Source organism: Bos javanicus, chromosome 2 (genome assembly GCF_032452875.1).
Source record: "Bos javanicus breed banteng chromosome 2, ARS-OSU_banteng_1.0, whole genome shotgun sequence".
Classification (NCBI taxonomy): domain Eukaryota; kingdom Metazoa; phylum Chordata; class Mammalia; order Artiodactyla; family Bovidae; genus Bos; species Bos javanicus.
The window spans coordinates 121,086,370-121,100,639 of record NC_083869.1 but is presented as its reverse complement, the minus strand read 5'-3'; the positions used below and the strand labels follow the sequence as shown (position 1 = coordinate 121,100,639).

The following is a 14,270-nucleotide window of genomic DNA, read 5'->3' as shown; positions in this document are numbered from 1 at the left end:
CTTCTTAATATCTTCTGCTTCTGTTAGGTCCATACCGTTTCTGTCCTTTATTGTGCCCATTCTTGCATGAAATGGTCCTTTGATGCCTCTAATTTTCTTGAAGAGATCTCTAGTCTTTCCCATTCTATTGTTTTCCTCTATTTCTTTGCACTGATCACTGAGGAAAGCTTTCTTATCTCTCCTTGCTGTTCTTTGGAACACTGCATTCAGATGGACATATCTTTCCTTTTCTCCTTTGACTTTCACTTTTTTTCTTTTCCCTACTATTTGTAAGCCTTCCTCAGACAACCATTTTGCATTTCTTTTTCTTGAAGACGGTTTTGATCATCACTTTTTGTACAAAGTTATTAACTTCTGTCCGTAGTTCTTCGGGCACTCTCTCTATCAGATCTAATCCTTTTAATCTATTTGTCACTTCCACTGTATAATCATAAGGGATTTGAATTAGGTCATATCTGAATAGCCTAGTGGTTTTCCCTACTTTCGATTTAAGTCTGAATTTTGCATTAAGGAGTTCATTTTATGAGCCACAGTCAACTCCCGGTCTTGTTTTTGCTGACTGTATACAACTTCTCCATCTTTGGCTGCAAAGAATATAATCAATTTGATTTCGGTGTTGACCATCTGGTGATGTCCATGTGTAGAGTCATCTCTTGTGTTGTTGGAAGAGGGTGTTTGCTATGACCAGTGTGTTCTCTTAGCACAACTCTATTAGCCTTTGCCCTGCTTCATTTTGTACTCCAAGGCCAAACTTGCCTGTTACTCCAGGTATTTCTTGACTTCCTACTTTTGCCTTCCAGTCCTCTATGATGAAAAGGACATCTTTTTTGTGTATTAGTTCCAGAAGATCTTGTAGGTCTTCATAGAACTGTTCAGCTTCCTCAGCATTAATGGTTGGACATAGATTACTGTGATGCTGAATGGTTTGCCTTGGAAATAAACAGATCATTCTGTCGTTTTGAGATGGCACCCAAGTACTGCATTTCAGACTCTTTTGTAGACTGTGATGGCTATTCCGTTTCTTCTAAGGGATTCTTGCCCATAGTAGTGGATATAATGGTCATCTGAATTGAATTCACCTATTCCCTTCCATTTTAGTTCGCTGATTCCTAAAATGTTGATGTTCATTCTTGCCATCTCCTGTTTGACCACTTCCAATTTGCCTTGATTCATGGCCTAACATTCCAGGTTCCTATGCAATATTGCTCTTTACAGGATCGGACTTAACTTCCATCTCCAGTCACATCCACAACTGGATGTGGATTCTGTCCTTTATTATGCTCAAAACCTGCCTCTGAGCTTACTCATTGGGTTACCTTAGGAAAATCGTTCTTAACTCACAGAGATTATTTTCTTCTTCTCTGTAAAATCAGATGTTACTTTTGATCTCATGAGTTTGCTGTGAGGATGAACTGAGAATACAAAAAGCAAGCATTTAGTCAAGTACCTGACAGTGTAAATGTTCAAGAAATAGCGACAATTATTTTAAAATTTTTTTCTCCCTCTTACTCTTCCTGAAACTGCAACTAAGGACTGACTGACTGCAGTATGTCCATTCCTTCATTCACTCTTTTAATATTTCATTCATTCATTTCAACATTTATTAAGCCAGACAACGTGCTATAGCCTAAGAACACAAGACTAGGAAATCATTAAAACAAGAAAAATACATGTATTTCTCCCTTACTGTATCCCTAGCTGTTAGGCTTTGAATAAATAATGGCCATATGAACAAATAGTATTATCTATTTTCTTGAGCACATGTTACATGCCAGGTGCGAAGGTGTGTGTGTTTTGTTTTTTTTTTTGCCAGTTCCATGATGTTTGAGGGAATCTCAGTTCCCACACCAGGGACTGAACCCAGGGCCTCTGCAGTAAAAGCTTGTAATCCTAACCACTGGACTGCCAGGGAATTCCTAAGCTAAGCATTTTGTCTGCATTAGTGCAATGTATCCTCAGAAGAATCCTAGAGCATAAGACCTGTAAAAATCTCATTTGCTGATGTTTATGTAAAACTGAGGCTCAGAGCAGTTAAGCAGTTTAGTTGACCAAAGTCACAAAGGCAGGAAATGGAGACCCTCTAATCAGTATCAGTTTAGTTCAGTCTCTCAGTCGTGTCCAACTCTTTGTGACCCCATGGACTGCAGCACACCAGGCTTCCCTGTCCATCACCAACTCCAAAAGCTTGCTCAAACTCATGTCCATCGAGTTGGTGATGCCATCCGACCATCTCATCCTCTGTCCTCCCCCTCTCCTCCTTCCTTCAATCTTTCCCAGCATCAGGGTCTTTTCCAAAGAGTCAGTTCTTCGCTTCAGGTGGCCAAAGTATTGGAGCTTCAGCTTCCGCATCAATCTTTCCAATGAATATTCAGGGTTGATTTCCTTTAGGATTGACTGGTTTGATCTCCTTGCAGTCCAAGGGACTCTCAAGAGTCTTCTCCTAATGACTGAATTATTTTTTTTTATTATCATTGCTATCATTATACCTGATTTCCAGGGGCTTATACTGACAGTCAGATGGCCTTTTCCTGCCCGGACTTACCCTATACGGGCTGCTGCTATGGCTACACACTTGGGCAGATTTGGGTTCAATTCCAGTTCATTGCTGGCGAGTTACCTGCCTTCCCAGAACCTCAGCTTCCAGTTCCACTCCTGAGAAATGAGATTGAGTAGGGGTTAAATTTGCCTGGAGTAACGGCAAATTTTGCCTTGGAGTACAGAATGAAACAGGCCAAAGCCTAATAGAGTTTTGCCGAGAGAACACACTGGTCATAGCAAACACCCTCTTCCAACAACACAAGAGAAGACTCTACACATGGATATCACCAGATGGTCAACACTGAAATCAGAATGATTATATTCTTTGCATCCAAAGATGGAGAATCTCTATATAGTCAGCAAAAACAAGACTGGGAGCTGACTGTGGCTCAGATCAGGAACTCCTTATTGCCAAATTCAGATTTAAATTGAAGAAAGTAGGGAAATCCACTAGGCCATTCAGGTAAGGTATCAAACCCCTTACGATTATACAGTGGAAGGGACAAAGAGATTCAAAGGATTAGATCTGGTAGTGTCTGAAGAACTATGGACGAAGATTCAAGGTTCGTGACATTGTACAGGAGACAGGAATCAAAACCATCCCCAAGAAAAAAGAAATGCAAAAAGGAAAATGGGTGTCTGAAGAGGCCTTACAAATAGCTGTGAAAAAAAGAGAATTGAAAGGCAAAGGAGAAAAGGAAAGATATCCATTTGAATGCAAAGTTCCAAAGAATAGCAAGGAGAGATAAAGCCTTCCTCAGTGATCAGTGCAAAGAAATAGAGGAAAACAATAGAATGGGAAAGACTAGAGATCTCTTCAAGAAAATTAGAGGCATCAAAGGACCATTTCATGCAAGAATGGGCACAATAAAGGACAGAAACGGTATGGACCTAACAGAAGCAGAAGATATTAAAAAGAGGTAGCAAGAATATACAGAAGAACTATACAGAACTATACGAAAAAGATCTTCACGATCCAGATAATCACGATGGTGTGATCGCTCACCTAGAACCAGACATCCTGGAATGCAAAGTCAAGTGGGCCTTAGGAAGCAGCACTATGAAAAAAGCTAGTGGAGGAGATGGAATTCCAGTTGAGTTATTTCAAATCCTAAAAGATGATGCTGTGAAAGTGCTGCACTCAATATGCCAGCAAATTTGGAAAACTCAGCAGTGGTCACAGGACTGGAAAAAGTCAATTTTCATTCCAATCCTAAAGAAAGGCAATGCCAAAGATTGCTCAAACTACCTCACGATTGCACTCATCTCACACACTACTAAAGTAATGCTCAAAATTCTCCAAGCCAGGCTTTGACAGTATGTGAACTGAGAACTTCCACATGTACTGGAAGCTGGTTTTAGAAAAGGCAGAGGAACCAGAGATCAAATTGCCAACATCTGCTGGATCATCGAAAAAGCAAGAGAGTTCCAGAAAAACATCTACTTCTGCTTAATTGACTACACCAAAACCTTTGACTGTGTGGATCACAACAAACTGTGGACAATTCTTCAAGAAACGGAAATACCAGACCACCTGACCTGCCTCCTGAGAAATCTGTATGCAGGTCAGGAAGCAACAGTTAGAACTGGACATGGAACAACAGACTGGTTCCAAATAGGGAAAGGGGTATGTCAAGGCTGTATATTGTCACCCTGCTTATTTAACTTATATGCAGAGTACATCCATGCTGGGCTGGATGAAGCTGGAATCAAGATTGCTGGGAGAAATATCAATAACCTCAGATATGCAGATGACACTACACTTAGGCAGAAAGCAAAGAACTAAAGAGCCTCTTGATGCAAGTGAAAGAGGAGAGTGGAAAAAGTTGGCTTAAAGCTCAACATTCAGAAAACTAAGATCATGGCATCTGGTCCCATCACTTCATGGCAAATAGATGGGGAAACAGTGAGAGACTTCATTTTGGGGGGGGTTCCAAAATCACTGCTGATGGTGGCTGCAGCCATGAAATTAAAAGACGCTTACTCCTTGGAAGAAAAGTTAAGACCAACCTAGACAGCATATTAAAAAGCATACAGAGACATTACTTTGCCAACTAAGGTCCGTCTAGTCAAAGCTATGGTTTTTCCAGTAGCCATGTATGGATGTGAGAGTTGGACTATAAAGAAAGCTGAGCGCCAAAGAACCGATGGTTTTGAACTGTGGTGTTGGAGAAGACTCTTGAGAGTTCCTTGAACTGCAAGGAGATCCAACTAGTCCATCCTAAAGGAGATCAGTCCTGGGTGTTCATTGGAAGGACTGATGCTGAAGCTGAAACTCCAATACTTTGGCCACATGATGCAAAGAACTGATTCATTGGAAAAGACCCTGATGCTGGGAAAGATTGAAGGCAGGAGGAGAAGGGGACCACAGAGGAAGAGATGGTTGGATGGCATCACCGACTCAATGGATATGAGTTTGAGTAAACTCTGGGAGTTGGTGATGGACAGGGAGGCCTCGTGGGCTGCAGTCCATGGGGTCACAAAGAATCAGACACGACTGAGCAACTGAACTGATGGGTTAAATGAGAAAATGCCCAGCACCTTGCCCAGTGTACCGGAGTCGCTTGATAAGTGTTATTCCCTTTCTTTCCTCCTTCCTTCCAGCCCTCCAGGACCACTGTCGGTCTGCACACTACGAAGGGTGCAGAGGACGCCGCACTCTTCCGTCGGACTCTGGCGCAATACCGAGCACTGCCTCCAGGGGGTGCCATCACACCGACACCCCCTCCAGGACCCCTCGCCCCAGGGATTGTTGTTCCCACCGTGGCCGCGCGGGGTCGCCTGGGCCTAGAGTTTTCAGGGACCGAGGGAGCGCGGGAGGCGGGGAAGGTGGAGCCCGCGATGATGAATCAAGTTGGTTCTTCGGGTATCACAGTGATAATAATAAACCATAATAATAGTAACAGCACCGGATCCAGCAGTAACCAGCTGTTACCGATTTAAAAGGCGCATTCGCGTGCTGAGAGGCGGTGGGACTCAAGGGAAGGAGCCAGGCTGAGTCTAATCCAGACCGCTCATTCTCGCGTTCCGCGCGCTCTGTAGCCTTGAGCCTCTCTGAGCCTGCTTCATCAGCATTAAAATGGAAACCAAATAATACAGTTCTTGAGAGGAATGCTAAAGCTGAAACTCCAGTACTTTGGCCACCTCAAGCGAAGGGTTGACTCATTGGAAAAGACTGATGCTGGGAGGGATTGGGGGCAGGAGGAGAAGGGGACAACAGAGGATGATGGCATCACCGACTCGATGGACGTGAGTTTGAGTGAACTCCGGGAGTTGGTGATGAACAGGGAGGCCTGGCGTGCTGCAATTCATGGGGTCGCAAAGAGTCGGACACGAATGAGCGACTGAACTGAACTGAGAGGAATAAATGGCGCTCTTGCAGAGCTCAGCGGAAAGCGACTTGAGTAAGTGCATTTACTGTATTGATAGTTCTACCCTCTGCCCTGTGAGGGAGCTATTATTCAATTCCCTTTACTGCTAAGGATACTTGGGAGGCCTTCCCCAGGCTCCCTGGGCTGGGTCTCTCTCCTAGGAGAGCCCAGAGGCTAGTCGAGGAGCTCACCCCCTAAACCCACCGCTCAGCAGCTGTCTCCTCTCTCTGGAAGTGCAGGTTCCCCTTCAGACCCTCAGGTTCCTCTGTATACTGCCTTTCACCCCTAGGTACAGTACGGCTTCCCTGTTACCTCAGGGGGTAAAGAATCCACCTGCAATGCAAGAGACACGGGTTTGATCCCTGGGTCATGAAAATCAGATCCGCTGGAGGAGGGCATGGCAACCCACTCCAGTATTCTTGCCTGAAAGATCCCATGGACAGAATGGCCTGGTGGGCTACAGTCCAAAGGGTCACAAAGGGTCTGGAGTGACTGACAGGCTCAGGCCAGCCGACTTCCTCTGGCTAGTCTATACCACACCCTCCACCCACTAAACTGAAGCTATGCCTTCTCCTTGTCTACCTGCTGCTGCTGCTGCTAAGTCACTTCAGTCGTGTCCGACTCTGTGCGACCCCATAGATGGCAGCCCACCAGGCTCCCTCGTCCCTGGGATTCTCCAGGCAAGAACACTGGAATGGGTTGCCATTTCCTTCTCCAATGCATGAAAGTAAAAAGTGAAAGTGAAGTTGCTCAGTCGTGTCCGACTCCCAGCGACCCCATGGACTGCAGCCTACCAGGCTCCCCCCTCCATGGGATTTGCCAGGCAAGAGTACTGGGGTGGGGTGCCATTACCTTCTCTGCTTGTCTACCTACTTCTTCCAAAATCTCACCCAGTCACTTCCTCCAGAAAAACCTTTTCTGGGCTCTCTTCCCAGGTCCACACGGCCTTTGCACATGCTGTTCCCTCTAGTTGTTGTTGGGTTTTTTTTTTGGTGGTTTTTTTTGTTGTTGTTGTTGTCAGTACCACAGGGCATGTGAGATCTTAGTTTCTGGATCAGGGATTGAACCCATGCCCCCTGGAGTGGAAGCACAGATTCTTAACCACTGGACTGCCAGGGAAGTCCTGTTCCCTCTAATTAGAACAGCCTTTCCCTCAGCTATAAACCCTGATAGGGCACAGCTTAAATATCACCTCTTCCAGGAAGTCCACCTTCCCTATGCACCTGCCGCCCCCTGTGCTTCTAAACAGATGGCAGCACAGGAGATTGCTTTTTCAGTGCTTCATCCACCGCTTTTTTGTAGTGATGCCTCTGAAAGCGGAAACTGCACCTCTTGAAGGCTGCATAGCATCCCTGGGAGGGGCCCAGCAACTGGGACTGGTGAATGTTCAGTGAATGTTCAGTGAATGCATGGCCTTTGAAGAGTGATTAGACACAACTGGGTCCACTCACTGAATGGAAGCACGGCCTCAACTCAGAGGCACATGCCTAATCTCAGAATCAGAGGCAACAGTCACATACGGAGTCACACGCATGCACAGAGTCACAGTCATATGCAAGAGGCACGTGCACAGAGCCGCATTCATCTGTGCTCACTTCTGCTTCTCAGTGTCTGAGGTACCTTTGTGTCTGAGGTATGCAGGCTCTCTCTTCTGTTGTGACTTAAGGTCCTTGAGAACAGTTGTGTCTCCTTTCCCAGCCTGGGAACCCCTAGAGACGGTGAATTGTCCCCATCAGACTGGGACTCCCAGGGGAAGTGTATGTCTCCCCAAGTAGTTTGCGGGGCTGGGCCAGGGAGTGTCTTCCCTAGCCACCAGAGTGCTCTTGGATTAGGCTGTTTCCCACATCAGACTTGGAACCCTTGGGGCAGGGCCATATCTCCCCCACTAGCTAGTCTTGGTCTCAGGACAGACTGGGTCTGATTAAACAGGAGCAGAGCTGAGCTGGATCTTCCCCATCAGACTGGTGGCTCCCACGGGCATGGCTGTGCCCCCTTGACCCCTCTCCACACCTGTCACCTGCCCACCAGCTGGGCCTTCCTCTCACCATGGTAGTGATCAGGGGCTTTGGAAGCAGCAGCAAAACTAACAGGAAATCTGGGAGTAGCTGGTCCTGTAGGATCCCCCAAGAGGTGACGAGATCAGAGAGGCTTCAGCAGGGGAGACATGGCCCAGCTCTGTGTATCCAACAAGTCCTTCATGTGTCTTCCCTTCATTCACCAAGCCTGTCCTGAGTCCCTGGGCATGACCCTGAAGCCTCCACCTTTATTTAATTCGCTCACCAATCCAATCCTGGGAGGTAGGTGTGACCATCACCCCATTTCTACATGAGGAAACTGAGGCTCAGAGGAGAGCAGTGGCCTGCCTTAAGTCACAGAGCTGGGAAGTAGCAGAGCTGGGATTCCCACGGCACAGGCTGTCTCCTTCCAGCCTAGGTTTGAGGGAAACTGGGAAGGTTGGGTCAACAGGTTGCAGTGACTGTGTGTGTGTTTCTGGCTTGGGCCTGTGCAGCTGGCTAGGAGACAGGACTGCCAGGGGATGGGAGTGCCTGGCAGGGTGATGGGGAACAGTGAGGAGAAGCAGGTTCCGCAGGCAGCCGGCCAGGACTGGTGGAGGTGGGCTGAGCCTGGAACCCAGTCTTCCTGTTCCCAGCACCAGCGTCCCCTCGGCAGCCGGCTCCTAGCACTGGAGTCCTGGTTGCCAGTCCCATTCATCGTCTGAACCATCGCTAGACCTCGCTTTTTGCATCAGAGAAACAAGGGCAGAGACCTGGGTTTGGGGGGGTTGGTTTATAGCCCCGGGGGATTCCTGCTCCTTTAAGCTTTTCTCCATGGAGAGGGTGCAGCCAGCCGCAGGTGAGTGGAGTTGCCACATCAGCAGGGCAAACCCCGCCCCATCCCCTCCCCCAGCTCCGGAGGGAGGCCCCCGAGGCCCCAGAGGATGGTGGGAAGTGGGTGGAGAGAGAGTTCAGCCCGGTTGGCTGGAGGGGGTGGTGGTGGCTGCACCGGTGGGTTGGGGAGACTGTGTGAGTGTACCTGGCCGTGCTATACCTGACCGAACATCCGTGAATGTTCCAGAGTCCTACAGGCGTGTGCATACAAGTGTGTGGCTTTGACTGTGAGAACGTACTCAAATGTGCAAGAATGTGTGTCACTGAGGGTGTCTTGGTGTGCCCCCGTGCACAGTGCACAGATACCTCTCAGTGTGCCAGAGTATCCCTGGGCCTGAGTGCATTCCTTTTTGTGTCTCTGTGAGTGCACTTGAGTGTGCAAGTGTGTGCCTTTGTGTTTGCCCTTGTACATGTGGATGTTGTCGACAGGAGCTTGTATGAAGGTGTCTGAAGGTGTGGATATAGTTACGCATGGATGAGTGTGTGAATGTCTCTGAGTGTGTGCTTGTGTCTGGGGGTGACTCCGTGAGTGTCCTGAGCATACAGGAGTGTGTGGATGTCCCTGAGTGTGTGCTTGTGTCTGGGGGTGACTCCGTGAATGTCCTGAGCTACAGGAGTGTGTGAATGTCTCTGAGTGTGTTTCCAGTGTGCATTGGTGGGACCAGGTGGACAAGGGCTTGTGTAACTGTGTTGCTAGCAGTCTTCTGAGATCAGGTTTGAACGTTTGTGAGTCCACATCGAGCCACCTCTACCCACTGACCCCTGAGCCTTCAAAAACCCCAGCCTCTGTGTCCCCCTCCCTTCCTGGTGACTCACCTCCCTGCCATCCCTGCCCCTCCCCCGCCAGCCTCCTGTCTTGAAGGGCAGTCCCCTCTGTGCAGTTTGCCTTCTTTCCACCCAAACGGAGTCTCTGTCACTTCCTCCAGGTAGCCTTCTGTGATTAGAGAAGGAGCCCTAACATTAGCTCAGCAGTTGTACCTCCAATTGACAAATGAGAACGTGGGCTCAAAGTACCGCAGTGACCACAGCAGTTCCCATGGTAGGCATGTGCATTTGATCCCATGACTTCTACCACTCAGGGTAAGACCCCTGGCCTCCTCCCCATCAGTGGTCCCAGTCCAGGGCTCAGGAAAGGAGGAAGGGCTTGGCTATTCCTGTGTTGTCATTTCATTCACTCCAGTCTTGCTCAGAGGTGAGACAGCTTGCCCAGGTCACAGTCGGGGAGTAGCTGAGGCAGGATTTGAACCCCAGTCTCTTGAGCTCCAGAGCTCATGCTTATAGGGGCTGGGTTGAGGGGTGGGGGGTTAGTCTGGGGCTGACTGGCCACTGGTCCCAGAGAAAAACGCATAAAGGTGATGAGGTAAGAGTAGAAATGAGGAAAGGTGGCTCAAGGCAGTTCCCATGGGGCGTCATACCCAGAACGGAGGTGATACAGACTCACGTGTGCCCCAGGGCCTGGCGGACTTGCTTTTCTAACCGAAGCCCGGCTTCCTTTCTGGGGGCCCCCTCCCATGGACTGAGGCACTGGGTTGAGGGAAAATGTGACTAAGGAGCCACATGGAGCAATCTCTGTGCTAGCTGGTCACAAGTTTTTTGTTTGTTTTAATTTTTATTCTCTCTATTTTTAAATTTATTTTTTATTGACGGATAATTGCTTTACATATTCTATATTAAAGTATAGTTGATTAACAATTTTGTGTTAGTTTCAAGTGTACAGAAAAATGATTCAATTATACATATACATGTATCTTTTTTTTTTTTCAAATTCTTTTCCCTGTAAGGTTATTACAGAATATTGAGCAGAGTTCTCTGTGCTATGCGGTCCCAAGTTTTGAAATTCCACCGTTCCACCATTCGTCTGACCTATGTCCCCTGGAGGCCTCCTTTTTTAGATCAGAACCCTAGACTCTGGGGGAAGTGTCTGGAGCCGCCTCCCAGCCTAAGGGAGTCTGATTGGAGTGAGGGTCTCATATTGATGGAAGTCCTGGATGCCTTTCTGGTACAGGGATGGGAAAAATGAAACGGGACCAAGAGCCAGAAGGAGCATGGACGGCGGACCCCCAGGGAGAGGCTGGAACAAGCTCTTCACTGCAATCTCATTTCACTCTCCCAACAGCCCCCAGGGCAGGCCTTACTCCCCGTATTTCTAAGGAGAATACTGAGATGCTGAGAGCCAGATACCTGGCAAAACAGGACTCGAATCTCATCTTGGACTTCAGGTCCAGGACTCTTACTACCCTTTGTGGCCCCCTCTGGATGGGCTGGGAAGAGCCAGAGAGGCAGGAGCGGAGAAGCGGTATCCCTTTGTCTCCTTCAGATGAGGACCACGGAAACACTCACCCTGGGCTTCAGGTGCTGTGCTTAGTCACTCAGTCTAAGAGCGACTCAGTCTTTGCGACCCTATGGACTGTAGCCAGCCAGGCTCCTCTGTCCACGGGGATTCTCCAGGCAAGAATACTGGAGTGGGTTGTCATGCCGTTCTCCAGGGGAATCTTCCCAACCCAAGGATCGAACCCAGGTCTCCTGAATTGCAGGTAGATTCTTGACCATCTGAGCCACCAGGAAAGCCCCTGGGCTTCAGGAGATGGGGCTTAAGGAAGACAGGGAGGTGGCCCTCATCTCCAGGCCTCCCAGGTCACCAGAGGTGTTCAGGAAGCAAACAGCTCCCCTGACCTGGAGCCTTGTGTTGGTCACAGCTGCAGGCTCCCAAGTCTGACCTTTAGTGTCACAGAGGCTCGGTCATTCTGAGCCTTCACTTCTGTCCTTCCTGCACGTCCTGCATGCCTAGACTCCTTGCTCAGCTTGGCTCCTATGATCTCGTGACCCTGTCCATGCTTCTTTCTGGGCTGCTCCCTTATTCTCCAAGAGATGATCTGCTTTGTTCAGTGAATCTGACTCCTGGAGGGCAATTTATGGCCAGCTGAGTGATATCCAGACTCACCTCTGGTCCAGTTAGTGGCAGGGCAATTGGGCAACTTGGTTCAGATTATGTTGTTGTCGTTCAGTCGCTAAGTTGTGTCTGACTCTTTATGACCCCATGAACTGCAGCATGCCAGGCTCCCCGTCCTTCACTAGCTCCTGGAGTTTGCTCCAAGTCATGCCCATTGAGTCAGTGATGCCATCCAACCATCTCATCCTCTGTTGCTCCCTTCTCTTCCTGCCCTCAATCTTTCCCAGCATCAGGGTCTTTTCCAGTGAGTCGGCTCTTCACATCAGGTGGCCAAAGTATTAGCGCATCAGCTTCAGCATCAATCCTTTCAATAAATATTTAGGGTTGATTTCCTTTAGGAATGACTGGTTGGGTCTCCCTGTAGTCCAAGGGACTCTCAAGAGTCTTCTGCGGCACCACAGTTCGAAAGCATCATTCTTTGGTGCTCAACCTTCTTTATGGTCCAGCTCTCACATCTGTATGACTACTGGAAAAACCATAGCTTTGACTATACAGACATTTGTTGGCAAACTGATGTCTCTGCCTTTTAATATGCTGTCTAGGTTTGTCATAGTTTTTCTTTCAAGAAGCAAGCGTCTTTTAATTTCATGGCTGTGGTCACTGTCCATGTGATTTTGCAGCCCAGGAAAAAAATCTGTCACTGTTTCCATTTTTCCCCCATCTATTTGCCATGAAGCGATGGGACCAGATGCCATTTTTTGAATATTGGGTTTTACACCAGATTTTTAACTCTTCTCTTTCACCTTCATCAAGAGGCTCCCCTTGGCTTTCTGCCATAAGAATGGTATCATCTGCATATCTGAGGTTGTTGTTTCTCCTGGCACTTTTGATTCCAGCTTGTGATTCATCCAACCTGGCGTTTCTCACGATGTACTCTGCATGGAAGTTAAATAAGCAGGGTGACAATATACAGCCTTGATGTACTCCTTTTCCAATTTGGAACCAGTCCATTGTTCAATGTCTGCTTCTAACTGTTGCTTCTTGGCTTGCGTACAGGTTTCTCAGGAGACGGGTAAGGTAGTCTGGCACTCTCATTTCTTTAAGAATTGTCCAGTTTTTTGTGATTTACACAGTCAAAGGCTTTAGCCTAGTCAATGAAGCAGAAGTGGTTTTTTTTTTTTTTATTCTTTTGCTTTTTTCTTATGCTTATTCTTTTTCTTTTTCCAATGGATGTTGGCAATTTGATCTCTGGTTCCTCTGCCTTTTCTAAACCCAGCTTGTACTGGAAGTTCTCCGTTTATGTCCTGTTGAAGCCTAGCTTGAAAGATTTTGAGCATTATGTTGCTAAGACGTGAAATGAGTGCAATTGTGCGGTAGTTTGAGCATTCTTTGGCATTGCCTTTCTTTGGGATTGGAATGAAAACTGACCTTTTCCAGTCCTGTGGCCACTGCTGAATTTTCCAAATTTGTTGACATATTGAGTGCAGCACTTTCACAGCATCATCTTTTAGGATTTGAAATAGCTCAGCTGGAATTCCATCACCTCCACTAGCTTTCCTCATAGTAAAGCTTCCTAACTCCCAGGACTGTGGGTGAGCCAGGCATCTAGAGCATATACAACTCCCTTGAATCCAGACCCTGATTTCAGCTGCTTCATTGAAGCTGGGGACAGTGCCCCACACAGGGCTGGCAGGGCTGAGCTGTGGTGGCTCTTCTGAGACCGAAGTAAGTGAAGTCAGCCACGGAGCCTTGGGGCTCTGTCCAAAGGTGGGCTGTGCCGTGGGGCTTGTGACCCTCGTGCCCCTGTCCAGGTCACTAAGGATCACCATCGGCTCCCACCTCCCTGACTTGGGTCTCCCTACTGTGGGTTTGCTTCTCTGTGTCCTGGAGATGCCTGGAACACCCCGTGGCCATCCCACCACTCCAGACTTGGGAGTGTGAGCCACAGTCTCTCTGCCTGCAGGTCTGACTCTGTGTCCCTGACCCTGCAGCTCACAGCCTTTTTCCCTTGCTGCCTGGGTGTCCTGTTTCCGGCCTTCCTGTGTGGCCCTGACCAACCCTGGGCCGGCCTGAGGGGAGCGGTGGAGGGGATGGGAAGGATGTGCACAGCGCAGCGCTTGTTCAGGGGATCGGGGTGGGACTGATGCCTGCTCTTGTGTTGCAGCCCCTGGCTTGAATCTTAGCAAGCTGTGGGTGAGCGGGTGAGGGCTGCCTCTCTGCCTGCAGTGTCATCTCAACATCCATCTCACTGGCAGAGCGGGCCCAGAGCCATCATGGAACCTGACCAAGAAGGCCCTTAGCTGGGCTCTCCTTCCAGGCTATTATTGATCCCTTTGCCTCTGGCTCCTCTGTCTCATGGTCTGTGCCCTGGACCATGACAAAGACAAGGACATGCTGAAATGGGTGTACCAGACTGGGGATGCAGCATTGGTCTCAGGGTGGAAGGTTCCATTAGGGAGATATGGAATCAGTGAGAGGATGGGCTCAGTGAAGGGGGTTGGAGGCTCAGCGAAGGGAATGGGGGCTCAGTGATGGGGGTGGGGCCCAGTGTGGGGGGGTGGGGGCTCAGGCAAGCAACACCAA

At 48.4% G+C, this 14,270-nt stretch overlaps 1 long non-coding RNA gene across 2 annotated transcripts in view; it reads left to right on the top strand.

Moving 5' to 3' along the window:
- LOC133230995 (uncharacterized) overlaps nucleotides 1-14,270 on the top strand; it is a 40,370-nt gene that overhangs the window by 16,067 nt on the left and 10,033 nt on the right. The window contains exon 1 of one of the 2 annotated variants that reach the window (XR_009731010.1): nucleotides 7,565-8,762. The exons of the other annotated variant lie outside the window; for it this stretch is intronic. This is a non-coding gene — a long non-coding RNA (uncharacterized LOC133230995). Of the gene's footprint in view, nucleotides 1-7,564; nucleotides 8,763-14,270 lie in introns of those variants that run through there. 2 annotated transcript variants of the gene reach the window in all.